Source organism: Neodiprion fabricii, chromosome 3 (assembly GCF_021155785.1).
Source record: "Neodiprion fabricii isolate iyNeoFabr1 chromosome 3, iyNeoFabr1.1, whole genome shotgun sequence".
Lineage (NCBI taxonomy): Eukaryota > Metazoa > Arthropoda > Insecta > Hymenoptera > Diprionidae > Neodiprion > Neodiprion fabricii.
This window is the reverse complement of record NC_060241.1, coordinates 30,772,561-30,793,602: the sequence shown is the minus strand read 5'-3', so window position 1 is coordinate 30,793,602 and position 21,042 is coordinate 30,772,561. Positions and strand designations below refer to the sequence as shown.

At 42.2% G+C, this 21,042-nt stretch overlaps 1 protein-coding gene across 1 annotated transcript in view; it reads left to right on the top strand.

The window, feature by feature from the left end:
- Window positions 1–769: 769 nt before the first annotated feature.
- The window catches only part of LOC124178837, a 50,346-nt gene continuing 30,073 nt past the window's right edge, over window positions 770–21,042 (top strand). The window contains exon 1 of the mRNA XM_046562570.1: window positions 770–1,539. The gene's annotated coding sequence lies outside the window, so the exon portion shown is untranslated. The remainder of the gene's footprint in view (window positions 1,540–21,042) is intronic.

The window sequence follows — 21,042 nt, the reverse complement described above, 5'->3', positions numbered from 1 at the left end:
GTTTTAAATAATAATTTGATTCGGCGACGGAGAAGCAATAGCTTCATAAAATTTGTATCATCCGAAACGATTCCTCTACCATTACGATTCAATCCAAAATTTGAATAAGTTGCTGAAATGTGAAAATTCAATACACCTACAAAACTTTAAAATCGGATTGCTAGATAAAATTCAGTTCAAAAGTGCATAGCACTTTTACAACGCCTTGTACGTATGGAAAAGTTTCGAAAGCACATGTAGAAAAGTTCTGTGGCCACTACGTTTTCTTTTGCGTATTCGAATTGTACTTATGCGGAACTTAAACCGCGGAAGTTATACCGGGTGTATTATTAGGACAGGCGGCCGCATTTCAGAGGCCTTTACTGCAAGCGCAACGTCGCGACAGCGCTTTTTTTTACCACTTTTTTGCGGACGGAAGCAAAGTAAATAAAATAATAATATTTAAGGAAGTTATTAGGCATAAATTTAAGTATATTAAAGAAAATTATTATCAACAAATATTCAAAAATGGTAACACCAGAGCCATTCTGAAATGTTAGTATATCATTACCTTTTCTTCCATCCATAAAAATGGTGCATTTTTTAGGTTTTCACAGTGGTATTACCCCTTAACGTTGCCTACATCGGCAGCTCGTACTTCCGGAAGTACCGACGAATATTTAAGCCCGATAAGACGAACCGAGCTCGAATAGGCTGGACAAATGGCGCGTGCGCTTCGATACCTGGAAGCTCTTGGGCGAAGTTCAGTCGCGGAAACAACGCGGGCGTGCGAACACGTGTCGATGTCGGTCTCTGGACGATAGACACGAGGGCACCCGAAGCCGAGGTGCACGGGATGAATTGAGGGAAGTCGAGCCCGAAAAAACCGCGTCCACTATTAAACAAGTGTAGTAAAAATGGCCAGCTGACCGGAATGTTTTGCATACATTTGTTTAAATGTTAAATTATCACGAAGCTCGCGCTTTCACGAATAACCATTTCATAACTCTTATGTAGGAAACATGTGAATTCGCAGATTTGAAACCGGAAAACTGTTATAATTAATCGTAATAACCGTGATCTGCAGTTCGGTATTGAATTTGAAAAAACTTTAATTACTCAGTGAGAAATAGTGACGTTGTGAATAAAAGAAATAATTTTTATAGAGTCAGAGAAACAGCTGGAATCTTCACCGAAGCTGCACTAAATTCTGCCCCCCCCCCCCCCCTCCTGAAAAAACAGTCTTTTTTTTTGTTGTTCGTTTGTTTCTCGTATTTTATTTGAAGGGACAGGATTTTGTGTTCATGGATTAGTAAGAACCAAGTGATTCTTCGTTTAAAGTTGTACAGGACGAATTAATTACTGCCGATTGAAACTTGTGCCTAGTCCTTGGAAGTGCAGATTGGAAGATGGATGTTTTGAGCCTCAAGAGGAGTTGGATCGAGGACTGAAAGACCGGCTGGAAGTAATCTGTTCCAACGATTTTTTGTTCCTTCATTTTTCTTTCCAACTCTCCAACTTAATTTGTTAAACCACAATGTCAGCTTGATCGCCGTTTAGGTACGTAAATTCAAACCTTTTCACCTTGCGTGTTTATCGTCCCGCTATCTTGACACGTGCATGGGGTATATCAGGGTTAACTCAGCGCTGTACGCACCCACTTCACACTTACAAGTGCATTATTTCATCAACGTTTAATCACTGACTTGATCAGTTCAAGGATTATCATGAAAATCTGTTTAACCTTAAGATACTCGAGCCAAACGATTAAAGGATTAGTTATTATCCCTTGCCCGCGGGGCATTTGACGTTGAATGATTGAGTTCGTTTATCGACCAGGATCTTCCGATCAAGTAATAGTCTTAAATCCGTCTTACCTTTCTTAACTTTCTAGCGGTTTTAAAACCGGAGGTAATTTACCGAGATCATAAATCCTCGTTATTCACTCAAAACTGATTAAGCCTAGGACCCTACATTATCTGTACGAAAAAAATTACCAACACAGGTGTTACCCCAGAACTTTGTTTGTCGTAGAAGGTTTTTTTTTTCATTCAAAAGCTGAGAGACTGAAGAACAGAATAGTATATGAGAGAGAGTACCTAATATTAATTTTTCACCGTGAAAAATTCGATTGAACAAAGTAAGAAAAAATGATTTTAGATTTTAGGTCTTCACGTGTAAAGTCCTAGGGTTAATGCGCCAATGACGAGTGACCGATGTATTTTCACAAATTTTAGTTAATTACCTCGATGTGATTAACGTAGCCTTGAACAAAGAGGATTTATTAAAACAGCTTGCAGTTCTTTAAAATATTCGATTGAGTCAAACTGAGAATCGTGCAGCTGTGTAATAAGTTCTCTTCTATTGACACTTGATCATTTCAATCTGTGTTAACACCGTCATTCTTATCATTTCCACTGTGTCACCCGCCGAAATATCGGTTATTTAAAAAGAGCGTGTTACAGAAAACTTTTCTAATAAAATAACGTTATTAAAAAAATTCTTCGAACCATACGCGACTCCCTTTTAGAAGTTTATCCGTTCCGAAAGAAGTTTCTTTCGAACCAGAAAGGCGCATTCGTTGAAAGAGTTGAACTTTTTACGCCCGTGTCAATATCAGCTATATCAAACGACTGCTGCATGCCATGCCTGAACATGAACGTAATGCAAAAGAGCGATGAGGATCAATGTGCGTGAGCCACAGGGACCCGTAGATCCGTAATACTTGCTCAAATTGCAGACCAGCCGAGTATGTTCGACAATATAACCCGTATCAAACCGAAACAGTTTGCTGATTCATGTTCGCTGACGCGTTTCTCTCGCCGAATAGCCCGCGGTTTGGTGCTGCACACATTGCAGTGCTGGAGAATCCCGACGAGCTTGAATTATAGGTGACGAAGCTGCATTTGCACCTTTAACTTACGACGAACTCTGTTACTGGTTCGGTAGGTGAGGCAAGGGTGCAAAGGTCGAGTGCACTCAATTTTGTAAGTAGAATATGCACCTAGCGTTAGATGATAGTAATTTGGTTGTGCAGATACTGACACATCGTACAGAAGTTAATTATACCGGTGTAAGTCGCTATTTAAACTTTAATTAAGTTGTATACGTTCTCAATCTGGAGGCTCTATACTAATCCAGTCTAAATTCCGGGAATCTCTTGTTTGCGAGGAGTATTAAAATCCTACAGGTAATTCCCCCAGGGCTTAGCGTGTAGACTTTCAACTGGTTTAATTCGTTGAATCAATTTATTCAACGTACACTTATAATCGGTGTATTTTAACAAGATCACAAGGTCTGTTTCGTATCAGCGGGCTTAAGTACTTTCAATTCCTTAGTTCCAGTTCTCACCATAATCCAAACCACCCTCGCCAACTTTCCTGTAGTCGAACAAGTGACACAAGCTTCTAGAATCGAATGTACATTCAATTTTTATTGCTAACGCGAGTAAAAGCGATTATATTTTATTGTTCTCAGTAACTGCAATCAACTCATATAGAGGTAGCATTTTGTAAAGCAGCAATCGATTCTACGGCTACATGCGATCTAAAAGCAAAATAACGGTAATCATTTTCATCCGAAAATTGGCAACGGTCAATAGATGGTTAAATGGATCCTGATTAACATCGTGATTATCCTTGCTTTCGTTTATCAATGCAAATACCTCCGCAATATAATAACATTTACCGAATTTTGAATAAATTGCAGAGATGCCAGCGAATGTTACAGTGATTCACTGTGGTAATTTTTCAATTTTTGTTACATCCCTCACTCTAGTCTTGATTATATCGTCTTTGTCTCTAAGATTTCAGTTTGTTTCCCCCTAACCGCGATACATACTTCAATCCTAAAAGTTATCAACCGTCCGAAACAATTCGAATAATACTCAGCTCTCACTGTCATTCAAATGACATTCGATGATTCGGTTTCCTGATTTGATTATGCCGTCCGAAATGGCGAACTTAATCCAAACTCATCATCATGTTGACCTTCTATCCTCAGAAATTGAAACTATCTAGAAGTACGAGGGATTATTTATAGGCGTGCAGCTTTCGAGCTTGAGTTGAATTCCTTTACCAAGTTGATGCGGGCGCGGCAACAGCGAGCAAGTCTGAGCTCATATTACGAAAAACTTGACCGGTTCCAGACATTTTTTCACCGACAAGATAGAACAGAAAAAAAGGGGAAAACGAAAAAACGAAAAAACACTTTACATTTAAATAAGATGCGTTCCTACATTATACGCGTCCACCGGGCAAGAAATCCTCGGGTAACGCGGTCGATAATAGATCGTAACAAAGGTCCTGTGAAGGATGGATCGGGACGGGTAAAACATGCAGGACGCCGATTATCCGGGTGATGGATTCACGCCCGTGGCAAAGGCGTTGCGCGCTGCGGGCTGGACCAAAAATCCAAAACTCAAAGGGGCCTTGCCTCATTGTCAGTCGAGTGAATGATTGATCGAAGTGCGTGGCGGCGTTGGAAAGGCAAGAAACCGAACGAGTCTAACGCGTTAAATTAGGCGTTGCAAGTTCATTTGGCAAATGGGTATAAGACGGCGAAGAAGCGGATGTAGCGGAATGTCTGCACGGTTTAAAACGATTCGCGACCCTCGGTAGGTACGTATTGAAATTACTTCGCCTCTCTCCGCTGGGTGGAAAGCCTCTTCGCCACCGAATCATTTGGGTAATGAACTTCACTCCCAAGAGTTACACGAGTTGATTGCGGCCGTTTCTTATACCGCTAGAAAGTTTCGGCAGAAACTGTGAGCTTTGCTCATACAGGCCAACGGTTCATCTCCATAGACGGCAAGGATAGTTGCATAAGCTTCTGCGTTCCGAATTCTGTCTCCGTGATTCAGCGCAGTTCAACTTGCCAACGCGCATTAATACGAAATTAATTACGCAGAACTACGCACCGCCCCGAAAGTTTAATCAACCCGGATGATCTGAACTGATTGTCATTTCAAGGGTTGAGCGTTAGCGAACTTACAGGCTTTAGAAATTAGGACTTATTTTTTCATCTCCCTATTTTCATTCACCACTTCGTCAGAGTCTCTGGTTGGGAAAGCTTTTAGAACGTGTCAAAGTGCGATGAATGTTGATGTTTTTTCTCCGTATCCACGATACATAATTCATTTATACACACGTGCTTGCATGACGTCGCTAAATCGAGGTGAACAGATTTTTATACAACTATGATACTTGATGTGTAATCGGGAACCACAGAACTTTAGGAGTACGATCAATTTTTGTGCATTTATTTAGCAGGATACTAGTTGCAGTGTTGTTGATACCGAACGATAATATGACGATACGCGATCGTTTCTATCCGTCAACAAACCTGAACATTGGTGATTAAAAATCCAATTATTTATGGATTCTTGTACGCGAGCCGGAGATTATTTTCTCTATTTACACAATATGTAATATACAAGATTTCGATTACACTGCGAGCTCACAGTGCTGGTTACCTGTAAAGTGGGACTGAACGTTACGTTTACTGTTCAAACAACTAAGTCAACATTGTCGCGCTTATGCGTGGGAATATCGTGAGCTCTTGAAGCTGTTGGAAGGTCTGTACAAAAAAATGTGACCTCGAGGATTCGGGTGAATGGATTTGGAATAGACAATGACCTCGGCACTTCTTCGGATAAAAAGGAACCTGAGAGATAATAATTACTGGACCGTCAAAAAATCCACCAACGATATTCACCTCGCGCTGATAATCACAAGCTTGAAGTCCATTATACGATCACGGGTGCCGATAAATTGCGCCCTGTCGAAAGTTCAAATAAAATTCGCGATCGTCGAAACCGTTGAAAATTCACCCTCCAACGCACCAGGCGACACTTCGAATTCGCAGTGAATGCCTTTGCCTCAATTACATTCTATCAAACTCTGTCGTTAGGGGTTTTTCCTTTTTCTTTCTTCTTCTTCTTCTTCTTCGTCTCTCACCCCAGTCAGATCGGAGGAAGAAGGATTTCGTAATTACATCTTGTAAATCCTTGGCATCGAACTGTCGTAATTAATGAATTTCACGCGCAAAATCGAGGTTTTTAAATTTGATGGTCGAGTATACCGTATGATTTGTATTGAGGAGAGGGTTCGAGTGAGTTCCGGATAAAATCTTGGATTCTATCTGTCTCTCTGATTTGCGTACTTAGGAAGCCTCACGCACAGTCGACTGAAAACGTTCTTCGTTACCCGGCTAACAAATCTCTTTTTTCTATATCGATCTGGCGCAGTACGGTTTATGAAAAGTTGGGCACTCGGGGTTTGAGAGATCGCAGACCGATATAACTAAGCCCCGAGTTCGTGTGAGGTTGAGCCACAGTCAAACTGCGATACCGCCTATTATTTTAACAAAGGAGTTCAAGCTGGGTGACGTAACTTTTGAAAATTGACGAATCGTGGCTGCGCTTGACAGGGTATTTTCGTCTCTGAATACGTATAATGTATAAATGTAAATGAAATGCATGTATTTTTGTTTCGAATTTGAAGTGGATCTACGCCATCCGAGCCACCCGTCTCATCTGCGATACGAAGAGAGAGAAGTAGGTACGGGGATGTTGAAATATTCATGCAGTATGATTCACTTGATTCCCCCAACAAATATCCTGAGATATACATCTCGCATAAAGGTATACAAAATATACTTATGAATAAATAAATAGAATTAATGAAGTATCGTACCTCGGTTACAAATTTAGTGATCTCGCACATTCACGAGGTTTGTCGAGATATCACCTACCGTAAATAGCTGACTATCGTTCCGAAATTAGGGAATAATGTACGCCGACGAACGCGATCGATGGCAATTTGCATTTATCGAGTTTTTTATTTCCGTAAAAGCACGCATATCGCATTCAACTGATTGCGGAGCTTGAAATTGATTCTGGGAACGGTGGGCGTAAATACGTAGCGTTTACTCACATTTGCGTGCATACAGCTCTTTCCAGTCCGCACCCGGAGTGGCAGCAAAACGAAGCGAGTTGAAGAACGAAATATCCGGCGTGGCTGTAGTTTCCGGCAATTCTTTATACGATCAATGATTTACAAGGTAATGAGAGAATCGTAATACGAACCACCGTCATTCGATCTTCTCGACTTTGGACACTCGAGGGATATCTAAGGGGAAAAGTAAATGATAAGAAACGATAGATTTTCATTAAATGAGAGGGAGGTGCAGGATAAAATTTCTTGGAGATACGCCGAGCGGTGCTTCAATCAATTACGTACGTCGCAGTTCGGTATCCGTTAGTTCCACTTGAATGACACTCGCGAATCTAGTTATAAAACGAATCAACAATCGAATTCCGGTGCTGCTTCAATCGCAGGGAGACAAAGGCACGTGTGAATAGACTGGTAAGGGCGTAATTGAAAAACACACGTTACGACAAGTGAAGAAACTAGACCCTCGAAGTTCGCAGTGAATGTATGTGGCGAGTCGACGCCACCTTGTTTCAGCTGAAAGCTGCAGTGCTTATGCATCCCATCTGTGAAATTATCTGCAAGGGAGATACACGAGACGTAAGAAAGCAATCATCGAACTTTCGAGGTTAGGTTAAGTAGAGCGGAACAGGGGCTTTATGCTAAAGTCGAATTTAATAAAAATAGGAACGAGGGAAGAAACTGGGAAATTCTGTTGCCCGTTCCATTCATATAAGCGAAGAACAAGTCACGAAACCGAAAGATATTGAAAACGTTCTTGGACTTTACTACATCCAAACCCATTACGAAGATGCAGGAATCAATGGATACACGTATCTACAACTGGCAGCGGCACAAGTTTCGAGAAGATTATGCGAATGGGAAACGGTTTAGCTCTGAGTGAACAGATTACTTTGTCCTAGGTTCTAGCCGTGCCGTAAAACAACCAGAGAGCCATAATTTCCTAATGATATTAAATCGCACGAGATCATTCATCTTGACGCTTAAGTATGTGTAGCTTTCCGCACACCATTCCAGTGATCGTTCGTTACCGAGAGAAAAGTCAAAGACTCGTATCACGTGTCGTTTGATGTTTAGCTTATACCGTCTTAGAACATTCACGGTTTCAAGGGTTTCCATTGTCAAAAACCAGCACGGAACTTTGCCCCGCGGCAAATCTCAATACACAGACAAATCGTCAAAGCAGGAATTCAATTTAAGAGAATTCGGCGTAATTCAGTTTCCAGAAAGTAAAGACAACCTCTTTAAGATTGCCGGTCGGAATATTGATCACGTTGCTTCAGCCGGAAATTTTCTTTGTTCAACCATCGCAGTTACTCAAATTCAACCTGCTCCATCACACGTGTGCATGAAACATCCCTTTAATTAGGAATTTTGCATTACGGAAGATCGAGATCCTTCGTATTTTATATCTGGCTTTGTCATACCCTGAGGACACTGTTACTTCGTGCACCTTCGGTTAACGATCGTTCACCCACCAGCACGGTATAGTAATAATTTCTATGTAACGCTGTATGTTGTTACTTAAATGTACTCGACGGTTAAATGATAGAGCAAGATGCCACGCTGTTATCGGTTAAGTATACACATATATCCAACGGTAATGCAATATAAAAGACTTTCCTCAGAGTAAAAACCTCGTATTTTATTGTACTTCTATTGTTAAACGAGAGCCACCCTTATCCCCGAATCGAGTGCAAAATACGTACCGTAGTTTGCATAATAACGGAGGTAAAATAATACAGCCTGACTTCATCCACCCTCGAAAGGGATAACGCACGACTGGTAACGGGGTGGTCATTATCAAAGTCCTAACCGAGTTACTGGCCTCTCGGACACAAACCTATTCAGTTAACATTCCTTGTTAGGGCTTTGTTCGTTCCATCCACCCCGAAGTACTCGTAGTGTGTTTCTAAAATCCTTGCATATAATAACCGCGTGAGAATTAGTCTCGTCGGGTTTTCCCAGTAGCGTTTTTTTGATAACACATGCGGACAGCCTTCCAAGTTACACTGTAAAACTTGGCACGACGTCGAAGGTCGATACGTTATCTACGTCAGTTGAAACTTACCGTCTACGTCTCAGTGGTTGGAGAGTAAGACGATTACGATTGCGACAGTGAGTGTACCTTTTTCCTCCTCTAGAACGGTTACCCGCTGTGACAGTAGCACGAGTTGCCGTGTACAGTAAAATCAGACTTGAGAACGTTTACTCGTATAAAAAGAGTATGAATACTGCAAGAGGTAGGGTAAGTTTAAGCGTAGGTAGAGTGTGCCGGTGGCGTGTAGTGGTAGTAGAAGCATTTTGCAAGCGAGGGGTAGTCTACGACGGAGTACAACCTGTTAAGAGAAAGATAAGAGGTAGAAGTAACGTGCTGCCGAGCAAAACCAGTGTAAAATAATTTCCCCTCGCTCGGGAGTCTAACAGATGGTAAATTTCTCCTGACGGCACACGATAGTTATCTCGGCTTAGGATTTTAGCGCGATGAAAATCAAGATCTGTTGCTGTTCTCGTCGGCTACGTGATCGGCGATCGAGTTTGTGAACGTAAAATTTGTTTGACCAAGAACTTGGATTGATTACCGAAAGATCCGCCAATAAGGTGGGCTCAAATAGAAATTGATGCCCCCCTTCCACATTTAAGACACGTGTTCAATCGAGGATGTGTCTATGAGACTCGGTTGATCCTCGTTAATACAATTCACTAGGTAGGTCTGTACTCTTATCGCAATACTGCAGCATTGCTTCTAACGGCACTGTGCTATGAGTGATAAGACGTTGACAATATCGAGAGACAAGTGGATTAAACCGTGCACGAGACGCAGGAAGGTAGTGCAGGATCGAAAGATGGTTAAAGCGGAAGTTGGCTCGGTGGTTGAGAGGATGAAATAAGCTATGGGAACTGTCGTGTACCAGCAATACACCCTCGTCGCGGCAACGTGCTTACGGGGGCTCATTATTGGCGTGGCCGTATTATATTTAACGGTAGAATTTATGATCCAGGTATCCATAAAATTTCAGAACCAACGTCTAATTAGCGTCGCGTTTCGTATCGGAAACCCCGTCGTGTGATTATATACGTCGCGTCATTATATTGCAGTCACACTGCCGTGAATAAATCAAACACTCTTCGGTATCGAGATACAAAATGAAGACGATCAAGGTTAGAAGAAGTTTATTCGTTGTTCTTGAAAAGAAAGCGAATGAGAATATTTCATACCCTCTGCACTTGGCTCGCAAAGCGAAGCGTGAAGGCGTTTCAAAAAATATCTGCCTCTTACTGTTCGATAAAAAAAAAAAAAAAAAGCCTCTGCCAAACCTTATCATATCAAAGAAAGGAGCACTAAATTGAAACACAGTTTTAAAAATATTTTTGCTCGTGTTTCTCGGCGGCGTGTTTTTCTTCTCATATTTTCGTAAAAGTGGGTTTTTCGGTATCTCCGAGACTCGCGTGACCCATTTAATGCCGGTACAGTTCCGGCTGTGCTAAGATTAGGACAAAAGAAAGCAACGTCCAGGAGCTGGCGTAATACCGAAATTCTCCAAGATAATTTATCCCAGCACAACATCCCTAACCTCACTTCGTTACAGTTAGCGGGTCGACCGAATGAGATTGGAACGAAGAAGCATGGCGACGACGAAGCTTTCCTTGAGTACCGAATCCCCGTGGCACAAACAGAAAATTCGTCTACACCGTCGAGATACAATCCTTGCTATCGGCATGCTGGATCAGATCCACGTGAGTTCCGGGTGTATCGGTATTCCATCGAGAATCCATGCTATCTGAAAAACGGATGCCAGGATTCCGCATATCTGATCGTGGGCTATGCTTGATACGGTTACGAAAGAGAATCGCGTAACAGTGAAGCGACCAAGGAGGTGAGAAAAGAGTCCGCGATAAAGAATACCGAGAACGATATTTGGTGGGATTTCATCGTGCGACGTACATGAAACCAAACTGAAATTGAATTGTATATTACCGTTGATATTAGCTGTGAACAAGACTAACTGTAACACAAGTTTAGTCAGTGCGATCAGACTGTTTTAGCTTGCACGGAGCACGCCAATCAACACAGTGCATGTTTATGAAACAGAGGTAAATTTACTTCAGTATTCCCGTGCAGTTCCACCGCTCGGAGGGTAAATTTTAATAAATGGAATCGACGTAACGCGTGATCGAGTTTACGCGGTAAGAGGATCTCTCTAGGGGTGAAAAAGCACCTATCGGAACCGAAAAAAAGTTGTACTTCGTTAATGTTCGCTGGCTGCAAATTTCCAATTAGTCAGATTCGTGTTACCAGCAGTAAGATATCTTGGCTGATCTAATTGTCGCGGCCAATGGAAGCCGTCCTTGGTTTGTAATGTGGTTATTCGCCGCGAGTTTTCAATGCCGAATTATTCGCTGATGGCGCGTGGGGCGTAAATTTTACGATCTTCATTGGCTCGCGTAGCTCCGAAGACGTGGATAAGCTCCTTGTTTCACTCAGTCTCGGGTAGAATCACAGTGTGCGAACTCGAAGGGTGCTTGGACTTGAATTTTTCAAACATTTCGTTTTCCCTCGAGTGCGCGAAATGTCAGAAATATTACTTATGGATAATCCACGCGATTCTCAGTGCGTACGAGTGAGAAAGTGTAGGTACGCGAATGCAGCATGAAAACGAAAAATAACGGCTGTTGTTTGCCGGCATGAATCTGCAGCAGTGCCGAGTGACAGATAAGACAAATCGTTCTCTGATTTAAGAAAAATATTCTTCTAAAATAGCCGTTTCAGCGGGAAGGATGAATCGAAGCTCGATCTATCACCTTCGGCACAGATATCCGATAATCGCTCATACGATGAAATCTTGAAATCCATGCTCTTACAATCTGCTCCAGAAGATATCCATTCGCTTCGCACAGAGAAAAAAAACCTACTACTCGATCAAGATGCGCTACGGAATTTCAAAACAGACATTCTACAACCACATAGAATATTCTAGAAACAAAAATATACGCCCAACGAACATATCCGACTTGGAAATGAATGTCAGGCACCGAATGTAAGACGTCAAACGGTATCGGGATCAAGTAACAGGCTGAGACTCGTGTCAAGACCATGATTTTTCTCATTCATCTCGACGCTGCAATACCCCAATAATATTACATCGCATCCTGATGCAGCCGATAACCTATCGAACCCGATTGGAGCGTGATACAGGAACGAGATGACGTGTTGTGCGATCAAAATTCTGCCCACGGCGTATATTTCCGAAATGAGTTACCTACTCGGAAGATCGTCTACTTTACGGCTTCCCCGACGATCAGCTATTTCGAATGACGTTAGGCTTGAGCGTGACAGGGGAGTGAAAACCCGTTTGATATCCGGTCGCCAATAACACTTGGATAATCTACCGAGAGCATTACGTGCAAGTAAACGCCAATATCTGCTCCCGACATCAAAGGATGTAAACAATTACGCCTATCCCAATTGTAAGTACGAGAGGGAGAATATACCTAATTCCACGTGGAGACCCACGACGAAGTCAGTTATTTTCGCTTCCAGATACGCGCTGTGTAGTTTCAAGGAAAAGATGAAGCACTGCTCAAGAACTTCGCGCAACATTTCAACCCTCGAGGTAATCCCGTCGTCTGTGCAATATTTCCTTCGTTTTTTCTCAGCGCCAATAGTACTTTAAGCTTCCTTTGCTGCGCTTTGTTCCCATTAACCCTTTACGCTGCACACCTCTTGTGTATAAGACTGGAGTCGCTGGTGACCCTAGATCGAAAATCATTGCGTAGAAATGAATATGTGAATTCAAATAACTTGAAAAAATTCCGGGATACTCTTTAAGTACTACATTTCAAAGTGAATTAGTTATCTTTAGCAGAAAGAGATTTTGAACATGAAAAAAAATCCATAAAACAATAAAATGTCGGAAAATGGATCATTCTACTCAAAATATCATAACTCACTGAATTTTCAATACGTTGAACTGAAAATTGATTGAGTAATTCTCAAAACACGGATATTTAAGATAAAACATATAGAGGTAACGCGCCATGACAGAAAGATATTTATTCGAGTGAGTGAACTTGAATTTTTGTAAAAAAAATGAATCAACGATTTCACGATATTTCATTATTTATCTTGGATCAAATCTTATTATTTCGGATGTTTTTCATATAGAATTTACGATGAACATGCTACGGGGTTATTATGACCCAGGTGTGCAGCCTAAGGATTAATCTGATCGAATGAGAAAGAAACCTCAAACCCTGTAGCCCACACCGGCATTCGAAAATTGCACTTTGAATCAATAACGTGTAAACCGCAACAACGACGCACAGAAAACGCGATTTTTTTGCATCTGTACTGGTGGTTGAAAGCCAAGAATATATATATTATATCTTTGTTATCAAAATTCTGACTCTGTGCAGTAACGTATAATTCAATTCATTACTGAGCTCATATAACAAGGCCGAAATCTTTTTACGTACCGTTGTGTTATAACGAATTAATTTAATTCATGCACTATATTTTTCGTTTCTATATGCTGATGTCATTTGTGGCTGAAAAATTTTTCCTTCAATCGGTACTATACGAATGCTTCAATTCGTACTGTGCAGTCGCTAGAATATATACCTGGTACAGGTAATTCGCACAAGATAAAAGAAAAAAAATTATGACAGATTGCACCTTGTTTATATTCACACTTTTTTTCTCCAATCTCGACGTTTGCGATGAAAAATTTACAACTCTACCACCTCATTCCGTGTCAGGATTATCATGAGGTCAAACATACGCAACACGTGCACGGAAAAACCAAGTTGCAAGTCACAGCTCTACAATATTCTACAACCTTCACGCTGTCGGAACCCTCCTTCTGCGGCTTTCTTTTTTTGCCACGTTCTCAGTACCGTTAGGTATAAAAATGAATGGCAGATTCAGCACAGTCTAGAAGTGCCTTTCGACAGGAAGTTTGAGGGTTCGGCGGCTTTGCGGCGGAATAAAAATTATGATGATGATGACGTCGATAGCAATAATGATAATAATAATAATAATAATGATAATAAAAGAATCGTCGAATCGAGGATTTAATTTTTTGAATACGTCAGCACGGAGTCGAGGAGGCATATATACATATTATACTCGCACCGTTTCTCCCTTGATCTTGATGCTCCCCCCTTCAACCGGTCCAGAAATCCTGAATGGAATTTCAAATTCTTTTATTAAACTCTAGACTCGAACCCCTCGCTCGCTGCCCGAGACCGTGACTGCAATCCAGGTTCTCCGTATTGTCCCTTCTAAGCTAAACCTGACGATATCAATCAGCATTTTAGTAATTTTAGTAATCCGACGGAATTTTATCAAAACACCATTATTCACTGGAAATCGATGGCTGAAAGGTGCTTTTATATTATATTACGGACTGCGAATTGATGCGAACTGAAAATTATAGGTACAAAAAAACCCCTCGATTGAGCGCGGAATTAAATTTATTTTTTCAAGTTCAAATCTTACACTACACCGTTGAAGTAAAATAAGAAAATGTCAATATCGCGAAGTTCCGTTTCTGCGCATGGCGGCTGTATCGCCAAATGTGTGCATCGCATGAGAGAGTGAAATAAAGTGAAGCGGGAGGAACGGAGTAAAAAGTATAGAAAGAGGAATGCGAAATTGAAGATCGATCGTTGAAGATCAAGGGTTTGATTTATGCGAGGGAGCCGTAACAATTCGACGAAACGGAAACGATCAAGAATGAATAATTTATGGACCGATGAAAGTTAAACCCGAGCCGGCTTCCGGCAATTACGATATCGCTCGAAGAAGTGACGAATTTACACAAGTTCTTTTTGATCGTACCGACATCGTCCCGGACTCTCAACCCTGGATACGCGAAGCGAGTTGTTACGCGGCGGTTCTCGCAGGCGAAGGGAAAAATATTCAATGCCGATTACGCGGCCTTTGTTGAAAGGATACGTTCGTCGTTCCTTGGTAAGATTGAAATTTTCCATCGTGAACTTAACTTTGAAATCTGAATTGAATTTCGGCTCTAAATACGGGGAAATGCGCGCTGCAGTGCTTTATACACACAATGCGGAGGAGAAAACTAGGCCACCGAGTCCGTATGCCACCTATTTATAGACGTTTCTAGGAGATGTACACGAAACCGAAACTCTTTTACCTCATGCACACACGTCCGAATCGTACCGACGTCTCTGCGATTCTTCACCGCGAACATTTCGGAAATTCCCGTCTCATGAAAAAGCAGTGAAATTTGGTAAAACGTGCGGATTTACATAAGCGTGTAGAGTGATACTCGATGCCAAGTTCGAGGGATGAGATGTCTCTTCTTCATTTTTTCTCCCCCAACCGGCAAGGTTCGGATGATACAGGATCAAATTGTCTGCACGTACTTGCCGAAAAAACGCGACCGGAAAGCAAATTCAAGACCTTTTTTCTCTTGGGTGTTGATTCAGCAGTTTCGCTACGTGATATTTATTCCTCGATCTTGACACGATCAATCCGCGTTCCGAAGTCAGTGGAACGGAAATGTGTTCAAATCGGGTAGAGCCTACGTAATCGAATCGAGCTTTTCAAACTCGAACGAAAATTGTGTAACCACGGTGTACGAGACATCGGAAGCGTGAAATTTAACGAGCTCGCGGTAAAATTTCGATCGGGCAAAAAAATGTACGTCAATTCATACTTCGCTTTTGAAACGAGAAAATTTACATTGGCGTAAAAATAAAACTGACGAACAAAAAGAATCAACTTTCAGGTTTAATTTAGCTGCCCTACGCACCGTTGTACTCTCAATTGTAAGCTACACGCCGCGATTGATACTTCACGTGCAGACAAAATCTGAGAGTGAGTTCCTACCTGTTTTGCCATGAGTAGGTCAAGGGGCGGTCGATGACCATGTTCGGTATTCGTGCAAAGCTGCAGCGGCGAGCGCGCCGCATTGATTTCGACGCAACTTGCGATGATTTGACGAGAAAGTACAACAGACAAGGCTTTCACTCCGGGTCCTCGGTCTCTCCGGCATTGATCATTATCGCATTTTCCGAACGCTAACTTCCCTCGGCAGGTTCAAACGTAGCATTGAGTATTGTAGCACGAGAGTTCACCATTTCCTAACTCGTTAAGTGGGAGTGAAATTTCAAGCGTCGTTTGTCATTAAGGATTCGCAAGTGCGAAGCCCACATTCAACGCACTCGCATGCGTATCTCAGGCACAGATTTTGCGGATTAAATTTGCAGAGACAATGATTTTACCCTGGTGTTTATAGTGAGAGTCGATACCCTGCAGCGGGTCGTTTATACACACAACTGGTGTTTCGGGCCAAAATAAACTCATGAATTTCACTAAGAAAATGATATTTGCAAAGCCCTGTAGGACAACGAACCTGCAACCTTACAAACCCGCCTCAGTTACGCACTTTGCGACGAAAATTCTGAGGTGTTTAACATGCGCGTGTTAAAAATTCGCTGGCAGACGCAGGAGAAGAATTGAAAGTAAAAATATTCTCTTTCCCTACGCTGCAGCGATTCGAAAATTTGACGAACGAGTTTGTTAGCTGCGAAAACTAAGGTACACGCGGTGTGCAATGCAGCTGAAAAAGACTGACGGTACGAAAATCGCGATAAAAGATAAAGTTGTCAAACAAGACACGGTGGTGAAAGACTTAAGGTGACTGACCGCAGGTGAAGAAACGAAGACTGCGGTACGGAAAAAAAAGTGTACTGTCACAGCGAGTGCAGGTATCGATCGTAAGAAGCCGATAATCGTGACTAGATATCGCATTCTATTCATTGTCAGCAAGAGTGAAAGTCGAGGTAAGAGACGTCACGCAGCTCCAAGTCGACGGTGTTCCTGCACCCCCGGCGTCATATTCTCAAGGGGATGGCGAGGGTTTGTCAGCGTTTTCACCTCATGCTTGGATTCAAAATATACCGAGGTACACCGAGCGCCGTTGTTAGGCGTGCGACCCGAGCCCTTCAGATGTATAAACACGTCAAGGAGTCGGTGTGGGTGCAACGTAGGAAAGGCGGAAGGCGGTTCGCATCGTGTGACAAAGATAGACCGAAATAGGCCAACGTCCGATTACACGCTTGCACATCGAGCCTACCCCCGATGGCGACCCGGTTGACGTCCTGTCCCGTCGTCGTTACGGTCGATAGGAGTTGAAAATACAGGGCTGAAAAGTCTGGAGATGGGACTGCGAGGAAGGGAGGCGGAACGAAGGGAAAGTGGATGAAAGCTCCAAAGCACACGAACACACGAAGCACACGGGAGGCAGACGCCGTACCTTGAACCACGTTAGACCCCGTAAATTATGGTGGTAAGGAGCCAGCGGGCTAGCTTGAATTAATCATTCATTCGATCCCCTGGAGCAACGGCACCGCGGCAATATAAGTTATTAAAAACGGTGAAAAGTATGTATATGTCCCATATTTTCCCCCAGGCACGAAGCCCTCAGGCTGCTGGTTGTATCCCGCGTTGACAAATGGATGTATCGTGTATCTGTGAGGATAAAACACACGCTGGTTATATTGGAAAGGAAACAATCTTGTGCTCCATGTTTCGTGTCTCTCTCTCTCTCTCTCCTTTTGCCATTTCGGTTTTCATTTCTGATTTCATTTTCTCTTTTCCCAGCCCTCGACCTTACTCTGCCCACTCCAGACTACGTGTAGTAACCGTTCAAGTTGTCTTCCGGCGGTGGTCCGAGTTGTTCTTCCGTCGCAAGATTCGGCTGGCTCCGTTTTTCTTTCTTCTTCGAGGAAATTCTGTGCCCTGGTAACTCGTGACGATATTCCACCACTACGCAGCTACGTAGGTACGATACGGATCGCGAGATATCTCCAGATCCAGGCTAAAGGACGTTCTGAGGTCTCCCACAGATTTGTGGGTTCGACCTTTCCGCAAGCCGCGCGATCAACGAAGACTGTTCTTAATTGTCATTTCGCCGGCGCGGCGGCGGCAGCCGAACCATTCGAAAAGACGATTAACTATGGCGTTCTATTTTCTCCCCGGGTCGTTAAATGCAGCCGAGGTCCTAATTCCTTCGCGTCGCGTCGTAAGAATGACATCTGCAGTTTCCCGTTCCGCCAAGAACTGCAACCGCATTTTTTTCTTGGTGTACAACTTCCTGAGACTTTCTTGTACAATGTGTAAAATATACACGGAGATTAACGGCGAAACGAAGATTATAAATACTTGGAAGCGTTCACATCGAGGCGAATTTTGGTGACGCCATTTCGCGAGGCATTGCACGAGCTGGAATCAGATCAGTCCGAGTTTCACGATCCTCAATTTATACTGCGGAATAAAACTTTACTGTCTTCAACGTGATCTGTCGTCTCTTAAGGTTTAAGTATCACGACTGTAATCCTTGAATTCGCAATTGTAATCCGCGCGTATAATTTCGATTGGAAAAGGACTTGTTATACGGAAGACTGGTTGGTGGTCAGGTTCATCAGATTCTTCGAATCGTCGAAAGCCTCGAAGCGAAATTTTTTTGTAACAAAATTGCAGACAAAGTTCTTTTACATTCTCTGCGTAACATCGATCCCCGTTTATCCAGCCGAGGCCCCACTAGTTCTATCAAGAAATAGTACAAGTTTCATTACACGTACGTACGAGACCTCTCAAGAGAAAATTGAAACTCCCACGTACAGCATTGTGGGTCTTCGGAGCACCGCGAAACGTCGCGATGCGAGTTTCGACCTTCTGCATCAGCGGCAGACGGTTCCTCAAAGTAGAATCGCCGTCACGGCGTTGGTTTCCGGTCTCAGAGCTTAGACTTTAACCGGAAGTGTTTAGCCGCCTGATGGGCGAACAGCCGTAGCATTCAGCTTCTAATTTCCGACTGAACACAACGCGAAGGCTTATAGAAGGCTCACGTGTTTCTGGATAAAAGCTTTTTCAGCTCCGCAGTCGAGTGATTTTTATTTCTCGGGTTTTCGCTACGTCTTGATTCGGATTGGGCGGAATTTCGACGAAGGAGAAAAAAAATTATTTCAAGACCAGGGTATATGTATAGTGGGTTTAGTTCTTACGGCGGGAAGGAGCAGAACACTTGCATGTAATACAGTGGCGAGAAAGCTCGAAGTATGCGAGTTCGCATATGAGCCAGAGAAATACTGCGAGGGTGTTAAGAGCGTCGTAAAAATTCCTTTTACTACTTTGCAGATGCAAAATTTACTCCGCAGTATCTCAAACTTCTTAATGTACCTACATGCCTTGTAAAAGGTAGTAATTTGTAGTTCCGGTAGTCCGCGTTTCCGGTTTTGCGTTTAGTAATTTGATCTGCTGGCTGTAAACGTGCTTTTTAGGTATGATATCCATTTTCAACACCACTGCAAAGAGTCAGGTGCGTGAATATTCAACAGATTACGGGTAAAATTTTGATTACACGTCATGAACCGATCGGTATTCCACTCCATACCAACTGAACGCTGTGAATTTCTATAAAATGCACTGCCGCATGAAGTGTTTTGGAATTTCGATAAATTCGTCGATGAATCAAGTCTTCCATCCGAATTACGAAATCGTTAATTTGCCAATATATATAATTCGCAAATATCAGAGACGTTCATAGAATATTTGCGAAATAATTACTCGTAAACAGCTGCTTGGGAACGAACGAGAATTTGTAATGTATACTTTCCACCCAGCTTGCCCTTTGAACGACGTAATTTTCAGAGCCACCCTTGTACCATCATTATAAAATCACTAAGAAATAGACAGAAATAGACAACCGTTTCATAGAGGATCTGTCGGAAAATTACCAGAGTGTCTCATTTCGCTATGAGATCCCGGTAAATCTGTAGTGAGCCAGGATTACGCCAAACCAATACTCGTACAAGATTTTTACAACTCCGATCGCGTCACGTATTTCATGCATTATACGAAATCTAAATTCAGCCAAGGAACTAAAGGACTTACACGTAATTTCATCGAGACTACAATGGAAATCCATCAACGGTACTAAGATTCAAACAACGGTACGATCTAAAATGTCAAACGCGCCAGCTTGTTATACTTGAAAGAAAATTGATAAATTTCGGGAGATTCATAATTTTCACCCGAATGTCAGCTGAATGCGATGATTGTTACGAAGAGCGGTTAAAATAAAAAGAAGTAAAGAAAAATTGGCAGCGAAAGATTGCGAAAGGAATTCTAGGATATGCAGGTTACCGCAAAAGTTCACGGACCTAATTCCTTTCGCTTGATTCAGGTGTATAAAATTTTATCGCCAATTTATAACCAAAAGTACTCGGAGTTGGAAAAGTTTCACGGCATATATCTCGGCCAAATCGGCCGAGTGCATAAGCCTGCAAGTATCATCTAACGCGGTCAAGTGATTTCACCGGAATTCTGGAGGATATACGGACAATTGATTTCATATTATATATATAGGTCAGTTCTTGGCCCCGCGAGATGGGGAGGGAAAAAACAGGGAGCGAGGAATATAAAATTTCAACCCGCCAACCGGAAGACAAATCGTTAACCTAAGCTTGTAAAGAGAGCTGACTGTGTATCGTGATTCATAACCGAGGCGAAGCTCTTTCCACGACCCTGGATCCAGATATAGATTTTCACAAATCAATGGCCGATGGAGTAGAATTTATTTTTTACTCTTTCCCCGACTTTTACGGCTATCGAGTCAAATACGTGGATTATTTGAGCCGTGGGTTCACTGCGTGATGCACATGCATGTGAAACAATTGAAATTGAGCTTTAACCATTCGTGGACGCATTATGTGTGCACCGAATATGCTAATTACGTTTAGACAGGATCGTAAAATGAAGTACTCGATAAGAATGCGGCACATATAAGAAAGTGACATGGCTTCAGAGGCGTGGAGGAAAGAAGAAAAAAAAATTTCGTCGAATTTTAATAAGTTTTGCAAAAGTTATAAAGTATGCAGGGCGGTAAATGCTTGAAACTTCTTGGTGTCCTAAAGACCAGATTTAAAAAGTCATATTTATTTTCTGTTACATTAAATCACGTGGTCTGAACTTGCGGAGATTTATAATACAAGAGAAAAATTTTGTGTAAAGTGAATTATGCTTGCTTGGCTGGGCAAGAAATGTTGAATAAATTCTACGGTCATTTTGCTG